This window comes from Scyliorhinus torazame, chromosome 5 (assembly GCF_047496885.1).
Source record: "Scyliorhinus torazame isolate Kashiwa2021f chromosome 5, sScyTor2.1, whole genome shotgun sequence".
Lineage (NCBI taxonomy): Eukaryota > Metazoa > Chordata > Chondrichthyes > Carcharhiniformes > Scyliorhinidae > Scyliorhinus > Scyliorhinus torazame.
Window position 1 is genome coordinate 32,299,367 of NC_092711.1, and position 16,588 is coordinate 32,315,954.

Sequence of the window (16,588 nt, forward strand, 5' to 3'; positions counted from 1 at the left end):
CTGTCAGTGCTCCAACCACACAGCCAGCACTGTCAGTGCTCCCCCACACAGCCAGCACTGTCAGTGATCCCCCCACACAGCCAACACTGTCAGTGCTCCCCCCACACAGCCAGCACTGTCAGTGCTCCCCCCCACACAGCCAGCACTGTCAGTGCTCCCCCACACAGCCAGCACTGTCCGAGCTCCCAAATCACAGCCAGCACTGTCAGTGCTCCCCCACACAGCCAGCACTGTCAGTGATCCCCCCACACAACCAGCACTGTCAGTGCTACCCCCACACAGCCAGCACTGTCATCCTCCCCCCACACAGCCAGCATTGTCAGGGCTCCTCCACACAGCCAGCACTGCCAGTACTCCCACCACACAGCCAGCACTGTCAGTGCTCCCCAACAGAGCCAGCACTGTCAGTGCTCCCCACACAGCCAGCACTGTCAGTGATCCCCCCACACAGCCAGCACTGTCATCCTCCCCCCACACAGCCAGCACTGTCAGTGCTCCCACCACACAGCCAGCACTGTCAGTGCTCCCCCACACAGCCAGCACTGTCAGTGATCCCCCCACACAGCCAACACTGTCAGTGCTCCCCCCACACAGCCAGCACTGTCAGTGCTCCCCCCCACACAGCCAGCACTGTCAGTGCTCCCCCACACAGCCAGCACTGTCCGAGCTCCCAAATCACAGCCAGCACTGTCAGTGCTCCCCCACACACAGCCAGCACTGTCAGTGCTTTCCCAAACAGCCTGCACTGTCAGTGCTCCCCCCACACAGCCAGCACTGTCAGTGCTCTCCCCACACAGCCAGCACTGTCAGTGCTCCCACCGCACAGCCAGCACTGTCAGTGCTCCCACCGCACAGCCAGCACTGTCAGTGCTCCCACCCCACAGCCAGCACTCTCAGTGCTCCCACCCCACACAGCCAGCACTGTCAGTGCTCCCCCCACACAGCCAGCACTGTCCGAGCTCCCAACACACAGCCAGCACTGTCAGTGCTCCCCCACACACAGCCACCACTGTCAGTGCTCCCCCCACAGAGCCAGCACTGTCAGTGCTCCCCCACTCAGCCAGCACTGTCAGTGCTCCCCCCACACAGCCAGCACTGTCAGTGCTCCCCAACACACACAGCCAGCACTGTCAGTGCTCCCCCACACAGCCAGCACTGTCAGTGCTACCCCCACACAGCCAGCACTGTCAGTGCTCCCCCCACACAGCCAGCACTGTCAGTGCTCTCACCACACAGCCAGCACTGTCAGTGCTCCCCCACACAGCCAGCACTGTCAGGGCCCCCCCACACTGCCAGCACTGAATGTGCTCCTCCCACACAGCCAGCACTGTCAGTGCTCCCACCACACAGCCAGCACTGTCAGTGCTCGCACACACACAGCCAGCACTGTCAGTGCTAACCCACACAGCCAGCACTGTCAGTGCTCTCACCACACAGCCAGCACTGTCAGTGCTCCCCCACACAGCCAGCACTGTCAGTGCCCCCCACACAGCCAGCACTGACTGTGCTCCTCCCACACAGCCAGCACTGTCAGTGCTCTCACCACACAGCCAGCACTGTCAGTGCTCCCACCACACAGCCAACACTGTCAGTGCTCCCACCACACAGCCAGCACTGCCAGTGCTCCCACCACACAGCCAGCACTGTCAGTGGTCCCCCCACACAGCCAGCACTATCAGTGCTCCCCCCACACTGCCAGCACTGTCAGTGCTCCCCACACAGCCAGCACTGTCAGTGCTCCTCCCACACAGACAGCACTGTCAGTGCTCCCACACACACAGCCAGCACTGTCAGTGCTAACCCACACAGCCAGCACTGTCAGTGCTCTCACCACACAGCCAGCACTGTCAGTGCTCCCCCACACAGCCAGCACTGTCAGTGCCCCCCACACAGCCAGCACTGACTGTGCTCCTCCCACACAGCCAGCACTGTCAGTGCTCTCACCACACAGCCAGCACTGTCGTTGCTCTCACCACACAGCCAGCACTGTCAGTGCTCCCCACACAGCCAGCACTGTCAGTGCTCCCCACACAGCCAGCACTGTCAGTGCTCCTCCCAGACAGCCAGCACTGTCAGTGCTCTCACCACACAGCCAGCACTGTCAGTGCTCCCACCACACAGCCAGCACTGTCAGTGCTCCCACCACACAGCCAGCACTGCCAGTGCTCCCACCACACAGCCAGCACTGCCAGTGCTCCCACCACACAGCCAGCACTGGCATCCTCCCTCCAGACAGCCAGCGCTGTCAGTGCTCCCCACACAGCCAGCACTGTCAGTGCTCCCCCCACACAGCTAGCACTGTCAGTGCTCCCCACACAGCCAGCACTGTCAGTGACCCCCCACACAGCCAGCACTGCCAGTTCTCCACCGACAGTCAGCACTGCGAGTGCTCCCCACACAGCCAGCACTGCCAGTGCTCTCCCACAGAGCTAGCACTGTCAGTGCTCCCCCACACAGCCAGCACTGTCAGTGCTCCCCGACACAGTCAGCACTGTCAGTGCACCCCCACACAGCCAGCACTGTCAGTGCTCCACCCTCACAGACAGCACTGTCAGTGCTCCCACCACACAGCCAGCACTTTCAGTGCTCACCCACAGAGCCAGCACTGTCAGTGCTCCCACTACATAGCCAGCACTGTCAGTGCTCCCCCACACAGCCAGCACCTCCAGTGCTCCACCACACAGCCAGCACTGTCAGTTCTCCCCCCACACAGCCGGCACTGTCAGTGCTCCCACCACACAGCCAGCACTGTCAGTGCTCCCACACACAGCCAGCACTGTCAGTGCTCCCCCACACAGCCAGCACTGTCCGAGCTCCTGCCACACAGGCAACACTGTCAGTGCTCCCACCACACAGCCAGCACTGTCAGTGCTCCCACCACACAGCCAACACTGTCAGTGCTCCCCCACACAGCCAGACCTCTCAGTGCTCCCCCACACAGCCAGCACTGTCAGTGCTCCCCCACACAGCCAGCACTGTCAGTGCTCCTCCCACACAGCCAGCACTGTCAGTGCTCCCCCACACAGCCAGCACTGTCAGTGCTCCCACCACACAGCCAGCACTTTCAGTGCTCCCCCACAGAGCCAGCACTGTCAGTGCTCCCACTACATAGCCAGCACTGTCAGTGCTCCCCCCACACAGCCAGCACTGTCAGTGCTCCCACCACACAGCCAGCACTGTCAGTGCTCCCCCCACACAGCCAGCACTGTCAGTGCACCCCCACACACAGCCAGCACTGTCAGTGCTCCCCCCACACAGCCAGCACTGTCAGTGCTCCACCACACAGCCAGCACTGTCAGTGCTTCACCCACACAGCCAGCACTGTCAGTGCTCCCACCACACAGCCAGCACTGTCAGTGCTCCCGCCACACCGCCAGCACTGTCAGTGCTCCCCACACAGCCAGCACTGTCAGAGCTCCCCTCACACAGCCAGCACTGTCAGTGCTCCCCCCACACAGCCAGCACTATCAGTGCTCCCGCCACACAGCTAGCACTCTCAGTGCTCCAAACACACAGCCAGCACTGTCAGTGCTCCCGCCACACCGCCAGCACTGTCAGTGCTCCCCACACAGCCAGCACTGTCAGTGCTCCCCCACACAGCCAGCACTATCAGTGCTCCCGCCACACAGCCAGCACTGTCAGTGCACCCCCACACAGCCAGCACTGTCACTGCTCCCCCACACAGCCAGCACTGTCAGTTCTACCCACACAGCCAGCACTGTCAGTGCTCCCCCACACAGCCAGCACTGTCAGTGCTCCCAACACACAGCCAGCACTGTCAGTGCTCCCGCCACACCGCCAGCACTGTCAGTGCTCCCCACACAGCCAGCACTGTCAGTGCTCCCCCCACACAGCCAGCACTGTCAGTGCTCCCCCCACACAGCCAGCACTATCAGTGCTCCCGCCACACAGCCAGCACTGTCAGTGCTCCCGCCACACCGCCAGCACTGTCAGTGCTCCCCACACAGCCAGCACTGTCAGTGCTCCCCCACACAGCCAGCACTATCAGTGCTCCCGCCACACAGCCAGCACTGTCAGTGCACCCCCACACAGCCAGCACTGTCAGTGCTCCCCCACACAGCCAGCACTGTCAGTTCTACCCACACAGCCAGCACTGTCAGTGCTCCCCCCACACAGCCAGCACTGTCAGTGCTCCCCCACACAGCCAGCACTGTCAGTGCTCTCACCACACAGCCAGCGCTGTCAGTGCTCCCACCACACAGCCAGCACTGCCAGTGCTCCCCCACACAGCCAGTACTGTCAGTGCACGCCCCACACAGCCAGCACTGTCAGTGCTCCCCCATACAGCCAGCACTGTCAATGCTCCCCCACACAGCCAGCACTGCCAGTGCTCCCCCCACACAGCCAGCGCTGTCAGTGCTTCCACCACACAGCCAGCACTGTTAGTGCTCCCATCACACAGCCAGCACTGTCAGTGCTCCCACCACACAGCCAGCATTGATAGTGCTCCCCACACAGCCAGCACTGTCATCCTCCCCCACACAGCCTTCACTGTCAGTGCTCCCCCACACAGCCAGCACTGTCAATGCTCCCCCACACAGCCAGCACTGTCAGTGCTCCCCCCATACAGCCAGCACTGTCAGTGCTCCTACCCCACAGAGCCAGCACTGTCATCCTCCCCTCACACAGCCAGCGCTGTCAGTGCTCCCCCCACACAGCCAGCGCTGTCAGTGCTCCCACCACACAGCCAGCACTGCCAGTGCTCCCCACACAGCCAGTACTGTCAGTGCACGCCCCACAAAGCCAGCACTGTCAGTGCTCCCACATACAGCCAGCACTGTCAATGCTCCCCCACACAGCCAGCACTGCCAGTGCTCCCACCGCACAGCCACCACTGTCAGTGCTCCCAAACAGCCAGCACTGTCAGTGCTTCCACCACACAGCCAGCACTGTCAGTGCTCCCATCACACAGCCAGCACTGTCAGTGCTCCCACCACACAGCCAGCATTGTTAGTGCTCCCCACACAGCCAGCACTGTCATCCTCCCCCACACAGCCTTCACTGTCAGTGCTCCCCCACACAGCCAGCACTGTCAATGCTACCCCACACAGCCAGCACTGTCAGTGCTCCCCCCATACAGCCAGCACTGTCAGTGCTCCCCCCACACAGCCAGCACTGTCAATGCTCCCCCACACAGCCAGCACTGCCAGTGCTCCCACCACTCAGCCAGCACTGTCATCCTCCCCCCACACAGCCAGCGCTGTCAGTGCTCCCCACACAGCCAGCACTGTCAGTGCTCCCCCCACACAGCTAGCACTGTCAGTGCTCCCCACACAGCCAGCACTGTCAGTGACCCCCCACACAGCCAGCACTGCCAGTTCTCCACCGACAGCCAGCACTGCGAGTGCTCCCCACACAGCCAGCACTGCCAGTGCTCTCCCACAGAGCTAGCACTGTCAGTGCTCCCCCACGCAGCCAGCACTGTCAGTGCTCCCCCACACAGTCAGCACTGTCAGTGCTCCACCCTCACAGCCAGCACTGTCCGAGCTCCTGCCACACAGGCAACACTGGCAGTGCTCCCCCCACACAGCCAACACTGTCAGTGCTCCCCCACACAACCAGCACTGTCAGTGCTCCCACCACACAGCCAGCACTTTCAGTGCTCCCCCACAGAGCCAGCACTGTCAGTGCTCCCACTACATAGCCAGCACTGTCAGTGCTCCCACCACACAGCCAGCACTGCCAGTGCTCCCACCACACAGCCAGCACTGTCAGTGCTCCCCCACACAGCCAGCACTGTCAATGCTCCCACTATACAGACTGCACTGTCAGTGCTCCCACACACACAGCCAGCACTGTCAGTGCTCCCACCACACAGCCAGCACTGTCAGTGCTCCCGCCACACCGCCAGCACTGTCAGTGCTCCCCACACAGCCAGCACTGTCAGTGCACCCCCCACACAGCCAGCACTGTCAGTGCTCCCCCACACAGCCAGCACTATCAGTGCTCCCGCCACACAGCCAGCACTGTCAGTGCTCCCCCACACAGCCAGCACTCTCAGTGCTCCAAACACACAGCCAGCACTGTCAGTGCTCCCCACACAGCCAGCACTGTCAGTGCACCCCCCACACAGACAGCACGGTCAGTGCTCCCCACACAGCCAGCACTGTCAGTGCTCCCCCCACACAGCCAGCAATGTCAGTGCTCCTACCCCACACAGCCAGCACAGTCAGTGCTCCCCACACAGCCAGCGCTGCCATTGCTCCCACCACACAGCCAGCACTGTCAGTGCTGCCACCACATAGCCAGCACTGTCAGTGCCCCCACCCCACACAGCCAGCACTATCACTGCTCCCCCACAGCCAGCATTGTCAGTGCTCCCCCCACACAGCCAGCAATGTCAGTGCTCCTACCCCACACAGCCAGCACTGTCAGTGCTCCCCCCACACAGCCAGCACTGTCAGTGCTCCCACCACACAGCTAGCACTGTCTGTGCTCCCCCCACACAGCCAGCACTGTCAGTGCTCCCCAACACAGCCAGCACTGTCAGTGCTCCCCCATACAGCCAGCACTGCCAGTGCTCCCCCACACAGCCAGCACTGCCAGTGCTCCCACCACACAGCCAACACTGTCAGTGCTCCCACCACACAGCCAGCACTGTCAGTGACCCCACCCCACACAGCCAGCACTATCACTGCTCCCCCACAGCCACCACTGCCAGTTCTCCACCCACAGCCAGCGCTGTGAGTGTTCCCCACACAGCACTGCCAGTGCTCCCCCACACAGCCAGCGCTGTCAGTGCTCCCCCACACAGCCAGCACTGTCAGTGCTCCCCACACAGCCAGCGCTGTCAGTGCTCCCACCACACAACCAGCACTGTCAGTGCTCCCCAACACAGCCAGCACTATCAATGCACCCCCCACACAGCCAGCACTGTCAGTGCTCCCACCACACAGCCAGCACTGCCATCCTCCCCCCACACAGCCAGCAATGTCAGTGCTCCTCCACACAGCCAGCACTGTCAGTGCTCCCACCACACAGCCAGCACTGTCAGTGCTCCCCCACAGAGCCAGCACTGTGATCCGCCCCCCACACAGCCAGCACTGTCAGTGCTCCCACCACACAGCCAGCACTGTCAGTGCTCCCCCACGCAGCCAGCACTGTCAGTGATCCCCCACACAGCCAACACTGTCAGTGCTCCTCCCCACACAGCGAGGAATGTCAGTGCTCCCCCACACAGCCAGCACTGTCCGAGCTCCCAACACACAGCCAGCACTGTCAGTGCTCCCCCACACACAGCCAGCACTGTCAGTGCTCCCCCAAACAGCCAGCACTGTCAGTGCTCCCCCCACACAGCCAGCACTGTCAGTGCTCTCCCCACACAGCCAGCACTGTCAGTGCTCCCACCGCACAGCCAGCACTGTCAGTGCTCCCACCGCACAGCCAGCACTGTCAGTGCTCCCACCACACAGCCAGCACTGTCCGAGCTCCCAACACACAGCCAGCGCTGTCAGTGCTACCCCACACACAGCCAGCACTGTCAGTGCTCCCCCAACAGAGCCAGCACTGTCAGTGCTCCCCCACTTAGCCAGCACTGTCAGTGCTCCTCCCACACAGCCACCACTGTCAGTGCTCCCCCACACACACAACCAGCACTGTCAGTGCTCCCCCACACAGTAAGCACTGTCAGTGCTACCCCCACACAGCCAGCACTGTCAGTGCTCCCCCCACACAGCCAGCACTGTCAGTGCTCTCACCACACAGCCAGCACTGTCAGTGCTCCCCCACACAGCCAGCACTGTCAGTGCTCCCCACACAGCCAGCACTGTCAGTGCTCCTCCCAGACAGCCAGCACTGTCAGTGCTCTCACCACACAGCCAGCACTGTCAGTGCTCCCACCACACAGCCAGCACTGTCAGTGCGCCCACCACACAGCCAGCACTGCCAGTGCTCCCACCACACAGCCAGCACTGCCAGTGCTCCCACCACACAGCCAGCACTGTCATCCTCCCTCCAGACAGCCAGCGCTGTCAGCGCTCCCCACACAGCCAGCACTGTCAGTGCTCCCCCCACACAGCTAGCACTGTCACTGCTCCCCACACAGCCAGCACTGTCAGTGACCCCCCACACAGCCAACACTGCCAGTTCTCCACCGACAGCCAGCACTGCGAGTGCTCCCCACACAGCCAGCACTGTCAGTGACCCCCCACACAGCCAGCACTGCCAGTTCTCCACCGACAGCCAGCACTGCGAGTGCTCCCCACACAGCCAGCACTGCCAGTGCTCTCCCACAGAGCTAGCACTGTCAGTGCTCCCCCACACAGCCAGCACTGTCAGTGCTCCACTACACAGTCAGCACTGTCAGTGCTCCCCCACACAGCCAGCACTGTCAGTGCTCCACCCTCACAGACAGCACTGTCAGTGCTCCCACCACACAGCCAGCACTTTCAGTGCTCACCCACAGAGCCAGCACTGTCTGTGCTCCCACTACATAGCCAGCACTGTCAGTGCTCCCCCACACAGCCAGCACCTCCAGTGCTCCACCACACAGCCAGCACTGTCAGTGCTCCCTCCACACAGCCGGCACTGTCAGTGCTTCCACCACACAGCCTTCACTGTCAGTGCTCCCCCACACAGCCAGCACTGTCAATGCTCCCCCACACAGCCAGCACTGTCAGTGCTCCCCCCATACAGCCAGCACTGTCAGTGCTCCTACCCCACAGAGCCAGCACTGTCATCCTCCCCCCACACAGCCAGCGCTGTCAGTGCTCCCCCCACACAGCCAGCGCTGTCAGTGCTCCCACCACACAGCCAGCACTGCCAGTGCTCCCCACACAGCCAGTACTGTCAGTGCACGCCCCACACAGCCAGCACTGTCAGTGCTCCCCCATACAGCCAGCACTGTCAATGCTCCCCCACACAGCCAGCACTGCCAGTGCTCCCACCGCACAGCCACCACTGTCAGTGCTCCCAAACAGCCAGCACTGTCAGTGCTTCCACCACACAGCCAGCACTGTCAGTGCTCCCATCACACAGCCAGCACTGTCAGTGCTCCCACCACACAGCCAGCATTGTTAGTGCTCCCCACACAGCCAGCACTGTCATCCTCCCCACGCAGCCTTCACTGTCAGTGCTCCCACCACTCAGCCAGCACTGTCATCCTCCCCCCACACAGCCAGCGCTGTCAGTGCTCCCCCACACAGCTAGCACTGTCAGTGCTCCCCACACAGCCAGCACTGTCAGTGACCCCCCACACAGCCAGCACTGCCAGTTCTCCACCGACAGCCAGCACTGCGAGTGCTCCCCACACAGCCAGCACTGCCAGTGCTCTCCCACAGAGCTAGCACTGTCAGTGCTCCCCCACGCAGCCAGCACTGTCAGTGCTCCCCCACACAGTCAGCACTGTCAGTGCTCCCCCACACAGCCAGCACTGTCAGTGCTCCACCCTCACAGCCAGCACTGTCCGAGCTCCTGCCACACAGGCAACACTGGCAGTGCTCCCCCCACACAGCCAACACTGTCAGTGCTCCCCCACACAGCCAGCACTGTCAGTGCTCCCACCACACAGCCAGCACTTTCAGTGCTCCCCCACAGAGCCAGCACTGTCAGTGCTCCCACTACATAGCCAGCACTGTCAGTGCTCCCACCACACAGCCAGCACTGCCAGTGCTCCCACCACACAGCCAGCACTGTCAGTGCTCCCCCCACACAGCCAGCACTGTCAATGCTCCCACTATACAGACTGCACTGTCAGTGCTCCCACACACACAGCCAGCACTGTCAGTGCTCCCACCACACAGCCAGCACTGTCAGTGCTCCCGCCACACCGCCAGCACTGTCAGTGCTCCCCACACAGCCAGCACTGTCAGTGCACCCCCCACACAGCCAGCACTGTCAGTGCTCCCCGACACAGCCAGCACTACCAGTGCTCCCGCCACACAGCCAGCACTGTCAGTGCTCCCCACACAGCCAGCACTCTCAGTGCTCCAAACACACAGCCAGCACTGTCAGTGCTCCCCACACAGCCAGCACTGTCAGTGCACCCCCCACACAGACAGCACTGTCAGTGCTCCCCACACAGCCAGCACTGTCAGTGCTCCCCCACACAGCCAGCAATGTCAGTGCTCCTACCCCACACAGCCAGCACAGTCAGTGCTCCCCACACAGCCAGCGCTGCCAGTGCTCCCACCACACAGCCAGCACTGTCAGTGCTGCCACCACATAGCCAGCACTGTCAGTGCCCCCACCCCACACAGCCAGCACTATCACTGCTCCCCCACAGCCAGCATTGTCAGTGCTCCCCCCACACAGCCAGCAATGTCAGTGCTCCTACCCCACACAGCCAGCACTGTCAGTGCTCCCCCCACACAGCCAGCACTGTCAGTGCTCCCACCACACAGCTAGCACTGTCTGTGCTCCCCCCACACAGCCAGCACTGTCAGTGCTCCCCAACACAGCCAGCACTGTCAGTGCTCCCCCATACAGCCAGCACTGCCAGTGCTCCCCCACACAGCCAGCACTGCCAGTGCTCCCACCACACAGCCAACACTGTCAGTGCTCCCACCACACAGCCAGCACTGTCAGTGACCCCACCCCACACAGCCAGCACTATCACTGCTCCCCCACAGCCACCACTGCCAGTTCTCCACCCACAGCCAGCGCTGTGAGTGTTCCCCACACAGCACTGCCAGTGCTCCCCCACACAGCCAGCGCTGTCAGTGCTCCCCCACACAGCCAGCACTGTCAGTGCTCCCCACACAGCCAGCGCTGTCAGTGCTCCCCCACACAGCCAGCCCTCTCAGTGCTCCCCCGCACAGCCAGCACTGTCAGTGCTCCCCCACACAGCCAGCACTGTCAGTGCTCCTCCCACACAGCCAGCACTGTCAGTGCACCCCCACACAGCCTGCACTGTCAGTGCTCCCACCACAAAGCCAGCACTTTCAGTGCTCCCCCACAGAGCCAGCACTGTCAGTGCTCCCACTACATAGCCAGCACTGTCAGTGCTCCCACCACACAGCCAGCACTGTCAGTGCTCCCCCCACACAGCCAGCACTGTCAGTGCACCCCCACACACAGCCAGCACTGTCAGTGCTCCCCCCACACAGCCAGCACTGTCAGTGCTCCACCACACAGCCAGCACTGTCAGTGCTTCACCCACACAGCCAGCACTGTCAGTGCTCCCACCACACAGCCAGCACTGTCAGTGCTCCCGCCACACCGCCAGCACTGTCAGTGCTCCCCACACAGCCAGCACTGTCAGTGCTCCCCCCACACAGCCAGCACTGTCAGTGCTCCCCCCACACAGCCAGCACTATCAGTGCTCCCGCCACACAGCTAGCACTCTCAGTGCTCCAAACACACAGCCAGCACTGTCAGTGCTCCCGCCACACCGCCAGCACTGTCAGTGCTCCCCACACAGCCAGCACTGTCAGTGCGCCCCCCACACAGCCAGCAATGTCAGTGCTCCCCCACACAGCCAGCACTATGAGTGCTCCCGCCACACAGCCACCACTGTCAGTGCACCCCCACACAGCCAGCACTGTCAGTGCTGCCCCACACAGCCAGCACTGTCAGTGCTCCCCACACAGCCAGCACTGTCAGTGCTCCCCCCACACAGCCAGCACTGTCAGTGCTCCCCGACACAGCCAGCACTACCAGTGCTCCCGCCACACAGCCAGCACTGTCAGTGCTCCCCACACAGCCAGCACTCTCAGTGCTCCAAACACACAGCCAGCACTGTCAGTGCTCCCCACACAGCCAGCACTGTCAGTGCACCCCCCACACAGACAGCACTGTCAGTGCTCCCCACACAGCCAGCACTGTCAGTGCTCCCCCACACAGCCAGCAATGTCAGTGCTCCTACCCCACACAGCCAGCACAGTCAGTGCTCCCCACACAGCCAGCGCTGCCAGTGCTCCCACCACACAGCCAGCACTGTCAGTGCTGCCACCACATAGCCAGCACTGTCAGTGCCCCCACCCCACACAGCCAGCACTATCACTGCTCCCCCACAGCCAGCATTGTCAGTGCTCCCCCCACACAGCCAGCAATGTCAGTGCTCCTACCCCACACAGCCAGCACTGTCAGTGCTCCCCCCACACAGCCAGCACTGTCAGTGCTCCCACCACACAGCTAGCACTGTCTGTGCTCCCCCCACACAGCCAGCACTGTCAGTGCTCCCCAACACAGCCAGCACTGTCAGTGCTCCCCCATACAGCCAGCACTGCCAGTGCTCCCCCACACAGCCAGCACTGCCAGTGCTCCCACCACACAGCCAACACTGTCAGTGCTCCCACCACACAGCCAGCACTGTCAGTGACCCCACCCCACACAGCCAGCACTATCACTGCTCCCCCACAGCCACCACTGCCAGTTCTCCACCCACAGCCAGCGCTGTGAGTGTTCCCCACACAGCACTGCCAGTGCTCCCCCACACAGCCAGCGCTGTCAGTGCTCCCCCACACAGCCAGCACTGTCAGTGCTCCCCACACAGCCAGCGCTGTCAGTGCTCCCCCACACAGCCAGCCCTCTCAGTGCTCCCCCACACAGCCAGCACTGTCAGTGCTCCCCCACACAGCCAGCACTGTCAGTGCTCCTCCCACACAGCCAGCACTGTCAGTGCACCCCCACACAGCCTGCACTGTCAGTGCTCCCACCACAAAGCCAGCACTTTCAGTGCTCCCCCACAGAGCCAGCACTGTCAGTGCTCCCACTACATAGCCAGCACTGTCAGTGCTCCCACCACACAGCCAGCACTGTCAGTGCTCCCCCCACACAGCCAGCACTGTCAGTGCACCCCCACACACAGCCAGCACTGTCAGTGCTCCCCCCACACAGCCAGCACTGTCAGTGCTCCACCACACAGCCAGCACTGTCAGTGCTTCACCCACACAGCCAGCACTGTCAGTGCTCCCACCACACAGCCAGCACTGTCAGTGCTCCCGCCACACCGCCAGCACTGTCAGTGCTCCCCACACAGCCAGCACTGTCAGTGCTCCCCCCACACAGCCAGCACTGTCAGTGCTCCCCCCACACAGCCAGCACTATCAGTGCTCCCGCCACACAGCTAGCACTCTCAGTGCTCCAAACACACAGCCAGCACTGTCAGTGCTCCCGCCACACCGCCAGCACTGTCAGTGCTCCCCACACAGCCAGCACTGTCAGTGCGCCCCCCACACAGCCAGCAATGTCAGTGCTCCCCCACACAGCCAGCACTATGAGTGCTCCCGCCACACAGCCACCACTGTCAGTGCACCCCCACACAGCCAGCACTGTCAGTGCTGCCCCACACAGCCAGCACTGTCAGTGCTCCCCACACAGCCAGCACTGTCAGTGCTCCCCCCACACAGCCAGCACAGTCAGTGCTCCTACCCCACAGAGCCAGCACTGTCATCCTCCCCCCACACAGCCAGCACTGTCAGTGCTGCCCCACACAGCCAGCACTGTCAGTGCTCCCCCACACAGCCAGCGCTGTCAGTGCTCCCACCACACAGCAGCACTGCCAGTGCTCCCCCACACAGCCAGTACTGTCAGTGCACGCCCCACACAGCCAGCACTGTCAGTGCTCCCCCATACAGCCAGCACTGTCAATGCTCCCCCAGACAGCCAGCACTGCCAGTGCTCCCACCGCACAGCCAGCACTGTCAGTGCTCCCACCACACAGCCACCGCTGTCAGTGCTCCCAAACAGCCAGCACTGTCAGTGCTTCCACCACACAGCCAGCACTGTCAGTGCTCCCACCACACAGCCAGCACTGTCAGTGCTCCCACCACACAGCCAGCATTGTTAGTGCTCCCCAAACAGCCAGCACTGTCATCCTCCCCCACACAGCCTTCACTGTCAGTGCTCCCCCACACAGCCAGCACTGTCAATGCTCCCCCACACAGCCAGCACTGTCAGTGCTCCCCCCATACAGCCAGCACTGTCAGTGCTCGCCCCACACAGCCAGCACTGTCAATGCTCCCCCACACAGCCAGCGCTGTCAGTGCTCCCCACACAGCCAGCACTGTCAGTGCTCCCCCACACAGCTAGCACTGTCAGTGCTCCCCACACAGGCAGCACTGTCAGTGACCCCCCACACAGCCAGCACTGCCAGTTCTCCACCGACAGCCAGCACTGCGAGTGCTCCCCACACAGCCAGCACTGCCAGTGCTCTCCCACAGAGCTAGCACTGTCAGTGCTGCCCACACAGCCAGCATGTCAGTGCTCCCCCACAGAGCCAGCACTGTCAGTGCTCCCACTACATAGCCAGCACTGTCAGTGCTCCCACCACACAGCCAGCATTGCCAGTGCTCCCACCACACAGCCAGCACGTTAGTGCTCCCCCACACAGACAGCACTGTCAGTGCGCCCCCCACACAGCCAGCAATGTCAGTGCTCCCCCACACAGCCAGTACTATCAGTGCTCCCGCCACACAGCCACCACTGTCAGTGCACCCCCACACAGCCAGCACTGTCAGTGCTGCCCCAAACAGCCAGCACTGTCAGTGCTCCCCACACAGCCAGCACTGTCAGTGCTCCCCCCACACAGCCAGCACAGTCAGTGCTCCTACCCCACAGAGCCAGCACTGTCATCCTCCCCCCACACAGCCAGCGCTGTCAGTGCTCCCCCACACAGCCAGCGCTGTCAGTGCTCCCACCACACAGCAGCACTGCCAGTGCTCCCCACACAGCCAGTACTGTCAGTGCACGCCCCACACAGCCAGCACTGTCAGTGCTCCCCCATACAGCCAGCACTGTCAATGCTCCCCCAGACAGCCAGCACTGCCAGTGCTCCCACCGCACAGCCAGCACTGTCAGTGCTCCCACCACACAGCCACCGCTGTCAGTGCTCCCAAACAGCCAGCACTGTCAGTGCTTCCACCACACAGCCAGCACTGTCAGTGCTCCCACCACACAGCCAGCACTGTCAGTGCTCCCACCACACAGCCAGCATTGTTAGTGCTCCCCAAACAGCCAGCACTGTCATCCTCCCCCACACAGCCTTCACTGTCAGTGCTCCCCCACACAGCCAGCACTGTCAATGCTCCCCCACACAGCCAGCACTGTCAGTGCTCCCCCCATACAGCCAGCACTGTCAGTGCTCGCCCCACACAGCCAGCACTGTCAATGCTCCCCCACACAGCCAGCGCTGTCAGTGCTCCCCACACAGCCAGCACTGTCAGTGCTCCCCCACACAGCTAGCACTGTCAGTGCTCCCCACACAGGCAGCACTGTCAGTGACCCCCCACACAGCCAGCACTGCCAGTTCTCCACCGACAGCCAGCACTGCGAGTGCTCCCCACACAGCCAGCACTGCCAGTGCTCTCCCACAGAGCTAGCACTGTCAGTGCTGCCCACACAGCCAGCATGTCAGTGCTCCCCCACAGAGCCAGCACTGTCAGTGCTCCCACTACATAGCCAGCACTGTCAGTGCTCCCACCACACAGCCAGCATTGCCAGTGCTCCCACCACACAGCCAGCACTGTTAGTGCTCCCCCACACAGACAGCACTGTCAATGCTCCCACCATAAAGACTGCACTGTCAGTGCTCCCACACACACAGCCAGCACTGTCAGTGCTCCCCCCACACAGCCAGCGCTGTCAGTGCTCCCACCACACAGCCAGAACTGCCAGTGCTCCCCACACAGCCAGTACTGTCAGTGCACACCCCACACAGCCAGCACTGTCAGTGCTCCCCCATACAGCCAGCACTGTCAATGCTCCCCCACACAGCCAGCACTGCCAGTGCTCCCACCGCACAGCCAGCACTGTCAGTGCTCCCACCACACAGCCACCACTGTCAGTGCTCCCAAACAGCCAGCACTGTCAGTGCTTCCACCACACAGCCAGCACTGTCAGTGCTCCCACCACACAGCCAGCACTGTCGGTGTTCCCCCACACAGCCAGCACTGTCAGTGCTCCCACCACACATCCAGCACTGTCAGTGCTCCCCCCACACAGCCAGCATTGTTAGTGCTCCCCACACAGCCAGCACTGTCATCCTCCCCCACACAGCCTTCACTGTCAGTGCTCCCCCACACAGCCAGCACTGTCAATGCTCCCCCACACAGCCAGCACTGTCAGTGCTCCCCCCATACAGCCAGCACTGTCAGTGCTCCCCCCACACAGCCAGCACTGTCAATGCTCCCCCACACAGCCAGCACTGCCAGTGCTCCCACCACACAGCCAGCACTGTCATCCTCCCCCCACACAGCCAGCGCTGTCAGTGCTCCCCACACAGCCAGCACTGTCAGTGCTCCCCCCACACAGCTAGCACTGTCAGTGCTCCCCACACAGCCAGCACTGTCAGTGACCCCCCACACAGCCAGCACTGCCAGTTCTCCACCGACAGCCAGCACTGCTAGTGCTCCCCACACAGCCAGCACTGCCAGTGCTCCCCCCACACAGCTAGCACTGTCAGTGCTCCCCACACAGCCAGCACTGTCAGTGACCCCCCACACAGCCAGCACTGCCAGTTCTCCACCGACAGCCAGCACTGCGAGTGCTCCCCACACAGCCAGCACTGCCAGTGCTCTCCCACAGAGCTAGCACTGTCAGTGCTCCCCCACACAGCCAGCACTGTCAGTGCTCCTCCACCCAGTCAGCACTGTCAGTGCTCCCCCACACAGCCAGCACTGTCAGTGCT